This window comes from Lathyrus oleraceus, chromosome 4 (assembly GCF_024323335.1).
Source record: "Lathyrus oleraceus cultivar Zhongwan6 chromosome 4, CAAS_Psat_ZW6_1.0, whole genome shotgun sequence".
Taxonomy (NCBI): domain Eukaryota; kingdom Viridiplantae; phylum Streptophyta; class Magnoliopsida; order Fabales; family Fabaceae; genus Lathyrus; species Lathyrus oleraceus.
The window spans coordinates 275,302,927-275,310,002 of record NC_066582.1 but is presented as its reverse complement, the minus strand read 5'-3'; the positions used below and the strand labels follow the sequence as shown (position 1 = coordinate 275,310,002).

The 7,076-nt window shown below is 39.8% G+C and overlaps 1 pseudogene; it reads left to right on the top strand.

The window, feature by feature from the left end:
- The first annotated feature begins 980 nt into the window (after positions 1-980).
- On the top strand, positions 981-3,012 carry LOC127137078 (formamidopyrimidine-DNA glycosylase-like; annotated as a pseudogene).
- Positions 3,013-7,076: the final 4,064 nt, after the last annotated feature.

Genomic DNA, 7,076 nt, shown 5'->3' with positions numbered 1-7,076 from the left:
GAACAAAATTCCAATACAGCATTGCATATTGCCGCAAACAAGGGTCGTACTCAGTACATGGAGAATCACCACCAATTTGTCTGAAGAATAACAGCCCATACTGAACCCCTTAATGTCAGCTGCTTGTTATGAACGGAAGGTATTAATATCAATGCTACAAACAAGGCGGGAAAGACCCCTTTTGACATTGCAGAAAAATTTGAAAGTCCAGATCTGGAAGGGTGCGCCAACTACTCCATTGATAATTACAAAGCCGTCGGTACTGTTGGTTAGCGTTATACAACCTGCCATGACCCTGCCGGAAGAACAACCGTGACAGTAACCTCACACCACATACATGTGACGCATCATGCCGTCAATATCCTGCATCCAGAACCAAATCAAACATTATGAAAGCCAAAGGCAGTTCAGCTGTTAATCAAGTTGAGAATGGAGATACCAACAACAAGTACCTGAAGATGATGATAAACAAGAACTAGTTAACAAAACCGGTCAACTTCATTATTGGCTAATAAAAGATGCTCAGGAAGGTTTCATGAAAGCCTATTATGCAGTGTTGAACAATAAATTTATTACAACAGAAAACTGTGATGAAAAGATGAAAATAGAGACTTGAACCAACTTCTCTGCAGCACAGATGGAGAACCTTCGTCATGGACGGCAAGGGCTAAAATTGCTCTGGATTCGGCAAGAGGTTGATTAAAGCTGGAAGTCCATCAGTCCCTGCCGCTGTTATTGCTCCAAGTTGAAACCCATGTTTGGTTGGAGGATTCTGTCATCACTTGAATAGACGGCGAAGTCTCGGAGATTAAGAGAGAACGAATTAAAGTCCTTTGCACTTCTGGGAAGATGATTGTCGTTAATACTCCCAGTATTTATCATAAAGATGCCAAAGTACCACCGTGTGAAATGGATGATAGGACAAAGCTCGCGTACCTGCATGAACCCGAGTCATTAAAAATGTAACCTGAAATCCAACCATGTTGCGAAACTTACCTTTAGAGCAACAACAGGAATTAGCAGCAGACCTCACGCCAAAATTTAAATTGAAAGCATCAACCTCAAATCCTTTGTGGTTACTCATCCTTCAACATCAAAAAAAGCTTATAATTTTGTTGGAAAAACTGGCCCTTCATCCGCCTCAGAAGGAAGGATTAGCAAATTCAACACGGCAGGCATTGTATCCATTTGAGTGCAGACAGGCAAAACTCACATATTCAGGGAGATTTTCAGCAAATGTTTGTCTTCAATATGAGGGCGATGCTGCTATTGTTCAAGACAATTTTAGTTTTGGGCAGTTTCCCATAATGCTAATGTTTAAGCGATGCAACTTGAGAGGTGCTTCTCCCCGGAAACTTGTGTCATTGAAGGGAAAGGCATCGGAAATGGGCGGTTACTTCATCGTGAATGGCCTTGAGAGATATATTCGACCTATAATTATGCCAAAACGAAATTATCCAATGAGTACGGTACGAAGTTCATTTAGTGAAAAGCGGGAAGGATATGTTGATAAAGCAGTTGTAATAAGGTGCGTAAGAGCTGATCAAACCTAATTAACGGTAAAATTATATTGCCTTCGTAATGGGAGTGCAAGGCTTGGTTTCTGGATACAAGGAAGAGAGTACATGCTTCCTGTGGGTATTTTTTTTGAAGGCCCTCTCTCTGATGTGTATGAGCTTTGCAAAACAGTCTTCGCTTCACATAGTAGCTGGAATTGAATTTGAAAAGACCGTCAAACTCAGAAGAGCATGCTCAGTGTTGTTGGCCAGATAGAAATAAGAGTTGGTCTAATGGATGCCCACCGCCAGCTGAAATCAGAAGAATTATTTAATGGCATATCACAAGTAGAAGAAATTGGAACTGAGAAGGGCATTTTTCCAAAAAAAATCAATCAACAAAGTTATCCCAAATACCTGTTACTGCTGGTTATGAAACATGACCGGGAAGCTTGGTATGAAGGTTATGTTCCTAGTTCACTGTCAATCCAAGATACATTTGGTGTTTATCAAGCGGCCGGAAAGGCGGATGCAATACTCTTGCTGCCAAGGAGACTTTCTGCTTGCCGACATCATCAAAAAATAAACACGCGTCATTCTCATTCTTCCTCTGCAATAACCGTTCATTTTCAAACCACCAAACACGTCCTTCACGTGCAACCATCTTAAACCAACCTTAAGCTGCAAAACATTCATAACAGAAAAACAGGCTTGTTGTACATAGCATAACAGTAGCGTACTTGTAAGAAGAGAACTGTATCGGGAAGAAGATAACCAAGTGCATCGTTGCCGATGATTCAAAAGTCATCGACGGTGTTTCTCACTCCGAATTTGAAGCTTCCGTCATCGGCAAAACCATTGTCGCAGCTCGCCGGAAGGGCAAGAACATGTGGCTTCAGCTCGATTTTCCGTCGTTTCCTTTCTTCCAATTCGGTATGGCTGGTGCGATATACATCAGGGGAGTTGCAGTAATAAATTACAAAAGGTCTGCTGTAAATGATGAGGATGAATGGCCTTCCAAATATTCAAAGTTTTTTATTCAGCTAGATGATGGTTTGGAGATATCTTTCACTGACAAAAGGAGATTTGCAAAAGTTCGCCTGCTCAAAGATCCGACATCAGTGCCTCCCATATCCGAGCTTGGTCCTGATGCACTCTTTGAACCCATGACACTTGACGAATTCACTGGGCGTTTGCACAAGAAGAAAACTGAAATCAAGGTTTTATTACTAGATCAAAGCTATATTTCAGGTATTGGAAATTGGGTTGCAGATGAAGTGCTCTACATGCAAGGATTCATCCACAGCAGTCAGCTTCTAGTTTGTCGGGAGAAAACTGCTCAACTTTGTATGAGTGTAGTAAAGAGGTTATTGAAAAAGCAGTTGAAGTTGAAACACGTAACCAAGTACAACATCAGCCAACTCCAATGGCAACGGAAACGCATCAACGGCAGAACCTGCGAAACCAAACTGAAGAAAACTCAATTAATATCCAACAGAAAACTCACTTCCGATAATCCAAACGCAACCACAACAAGCTTGCAGCAACTTTTTTCTCGTTCCCCGCTGAACACGCCTCAGGCAGCAGCAACACAGCATCGAATGCCGGCAGTTAGTATGTCAGCCACAACTCTTAACCGAGCACCAAGTCATTTGCAAAACCAACAATACAGAGCAGGTATACTGAATGATTTTAGAAATTCCCACCCGCAGCAAACATCACAACTGCAGCAACAGGTCCAAACAAAACCAATACTCACCTTGAACCTCAACCTCAGCCATTCCTGTTAACCAATATTCACTGCAGCAAAACAAAATAACTGTAAAGCAGTAAAATTCCAAAAAATTCCCAAATTGGCATCAGGACAAAAACAAAGAAGAAAGTGTGGCTTTGTGTTACCTCTTCTGAATTTAACCATCAAGCAGGGCGACAAAAACCTAACAACTCAAAAGAGATTTCGCAGGATGCTCTTTTGGACTCCATAGACCAAATCCCAAACCCTAATTCGTGAGCATAAATAGAAAAAGAGTGAATCAGTAAAGGGAACAATTTAAGAGAGGAGGCGACCATAAACGATAGAAACCCTAATCACCAAATCAAGGACAAACCTGTGAGCTTCATCGTTGTCGTGGTCACCGCCGGAGGTGAGCTCTCTTTTGCTTCAGCCTTTGATTTTTTGTACGATTCGGAAGCGATTAGGAGAAACGCGTGTTTGAGAGAAGTGGAGAGCGGCGGTGAGTGAGAGAGGTGAGTGAGCGCGCTTGAGAGAGAAGAGTAAGGTTGGATGAGAGAGAGCGATACCGAAAGTGAAGTTGAGCGATGGAGAGAAGAAAGAGCTTTGAGAGAAGTGGAGAAGCGCAGAGTGAGAGAGACGGAAGCGCTATTCCATTTTGTTTTTTTCTTATTTTCTTTTTTTTTTTCAATTTATTATTAAACAGAATAAGTAGTTTTAAAAAACATTAAAAAAGATTCCTTTAATTTTCCTAGGTTAGTAGTTGATAAATGTTTTAGGTTTTCAATTTACTCCCCATTGTAAACCCAACAGCCATGCGGCTGGGTTTAATTACTAGTAGGTCAACAGTTTCCTTTTTTTATTTAGTTTTTTATTTTAATTCTTTTTTTAATCTATCTTAGTTTACATATTTAAGTTAGCATTAAAATAACAGTTAGTTGGTAAGTGGTTTGGTGGAGAGGAGTGGTTGCTAGGTCTTTAGCGTAGTGGGTTCAATACCCCTATGTGTAGCTTTTTTTATTTTTTTAACATTTTCTTTTATGTTTATGCTTTATTACTCATAGTTTTTTTATTATTGTTTAATAACGCAAATTTGATTTCTTTTAATTTCATCATGCATTCGAAACCATTTGAAAACTATAAAAATCATATTTTTTCTCGATTTAATGTCGAGCCCATTTCCACACCCTTGTAAGTCGATTGCTTTTTAAGCATCGCCATCAACCTCACATAGCTTACTCTTGGGCTTTCTTACAATGAGCCGGTTCTCTTGCACTTACACTCATATTTCGCATCATTTGTTGTTTGGGCCTGATTTAATTATTTCATGATTTTTGAATCCCCATTTGACAAAATGTACCCCACTTCCCCCATGTGTATATAATTTTGTATTTGTTTTTATTTCTCTATTTGTTTTAGATGCTAACACAAGAATAAAACCAACCGTTTCTAAAAAATACAAAAATATGACTCGATTCAACGTCGAGCTTTTTCTCAACAAACAAATCAACTCATTTCTCCCTCCTATTCCATTCCATTTCTTTCAAACTTTCATCAAACGCTTGATCTAGAGTCAAGCCATTTTTTCTAATCAAAACTAAAAAAAATATTAATCCTTATCTAAACACTTTTCAATAAGATGGAAGTGGAACGTGGTGTATACCACACACTCCTGAGACTAGGATTCGAGATGTATATCTCGCCAATCCTAGTTCTCGCCATCATCCAAATTCATCCACTTTGCTCTCTCAAACACTCATTCAAATTTCTCTTAAACGTCCATCAATACTTGATCTAGGTCAAGTCATTTTCACAACAAAACTCAAGATACATAAATCTTATTTAACACTTTTTCAATAAAGGTGGAAATGGAACATGGTGTATACCATGCACTCCTGAGGTTAAGATTCGAGACGTATGCCTCGCCAATCTTAACTCTCGCCATCGTCTAAAACTGTCAATGCGGTTTCTTCAAGCCCTTTCTCAATCAAATTCCAAAATACTTAATTCCTATCTTAACTTTTTTTTAATAAAGATGGAAATGGAACATGGTGTATACCATGCACTCCTGAGGCTAGGATTCGAGATGTATATCTCGCTCATCCAAGTTCTCGCCATCACTCAAAATACCTCCAACCAATCAAACTTTTTTCTCGCCGCCGTGCGATTAATCAAAAACCTTTTTCATAAACGAAAGGTATCTTGTCTTAAGTGATACAAAACAATGTTTCGGCCATGATTGTTGAGTAGAGATAATGACGCTTTTCCGAATGTAGATTTATAAATCCGTTCGATGTGTGGTATGCGTCCACTCCTCATCTGTTTTGGGTAAAACAATGTTTTTGTCGATTAATACAGGATAGCTTTCGCTAAAATCGACCAACAAACAAACATTTTTCTACCCAGAACTACGTAAGCCTTGATTTCTCTTTTGAGATACGTAGGAGCAGGATTTTTAAATCTTGTTAGGCCCACTAATAAAAAACTTAGGTTTAGTCCTTCGTTAAAAAATCCAAAAACTTTATCCCCTCTTCTATTCTTTCTTTCCCACCTAATAAACTGAAAAGCCTAACATTCCAAACTAACATTAACGCACACAACTGACCTAATGGTTCCCGTTGAGTACAACGGACGTGAGGGGTGCTAATACCTTCCCCTTGCGTAATCGACTCCCGAACCCTGATATTGGTTGCGATGACCATATCTTATCATTTCATTTGTCTTGGGTTTTATCGATATTTCCCCTTTCCTTTTTAGGAATAAATAAAGTTCGGTGGCGACTCTGTTCAGTCCATCATTGCGAGCGTGCGATCGCGCTTCGCTTTGTAGTCGTATCCCCCATTTTTTCGAGGTGCGACACTATCATTTCTATCTTTTGAATGCTTCATTGCTTCGAATAGATCGAATGTTACTTCCTCATTTTGGACTCTCACCTTCATTAAACCGTCATCAACATCTATCATCATTCGCGCGGTCTTCATGAATGGTCGGTCCAAGATGAGCGGAGCATCATCATCTTCCTCCATATCAATAACAATAAAATCGACCGGGAAAAAGAATTTGTCGACTTTAACCAAAACATCTTGGGCTACGCCATGAGGATGGGTTGTCGATTTATCCGCCAATTGCAACGTCATTCGGATGGACTTAATTTCTATGTTGCCAAGCCTTTTTATAATAGACAAAGGTATAAGATTAATGCTCGACCCCAAGTCAATTAGTCCTTTCCCGACATAGATATCGCCAATTTTAACCGGCAAAGTCACTCTTCCCGGATCAACCTCTTTTTTAGGAAGCGTCCTTTGAATAATTGCACTACAGCTCGCATCAAGGACGATGGTCTCCGGTTCCGTATACCTCCGCTTTTTTGTAAGTATGTCCTTCATGAATTTGGCATACTTGGGCATTTGCTCCAAGGCTTCGGCAAACGGGATGTTGATTTGTAGTTGTTTAAAAATATCCATGAACCGGGCGTAATGCCGTTCATTCTCCCTTTTGGACGGGGCATGAGGATAAGGAAGATTTTGGATTGGAGTAGTGCTCACTACCTCCTTTCCCTTTGCAACTCTAGAACTCCTCCATCTAGGCTTTTTCACTTCCTCCCCCTTTACTTCATCACTCGTATTTTTCTCAATCTCCACACTTTTTTTCTTTTCAACTTCACCATTCTTTTCGTTATTTTCAACTTCTTCCTCCTCATTCCACTCCCCCACTTCACCATCAATATTTTCCTCCACTATTTCCTCCTCATTTTCTTTCTTTTTCTCTCTTCGTTCACTCTCAACTCTTTTGTTATTCTCACTCATCAACTCCTTACCACTTCTCGTCATGATCGCCTTACAATGCTC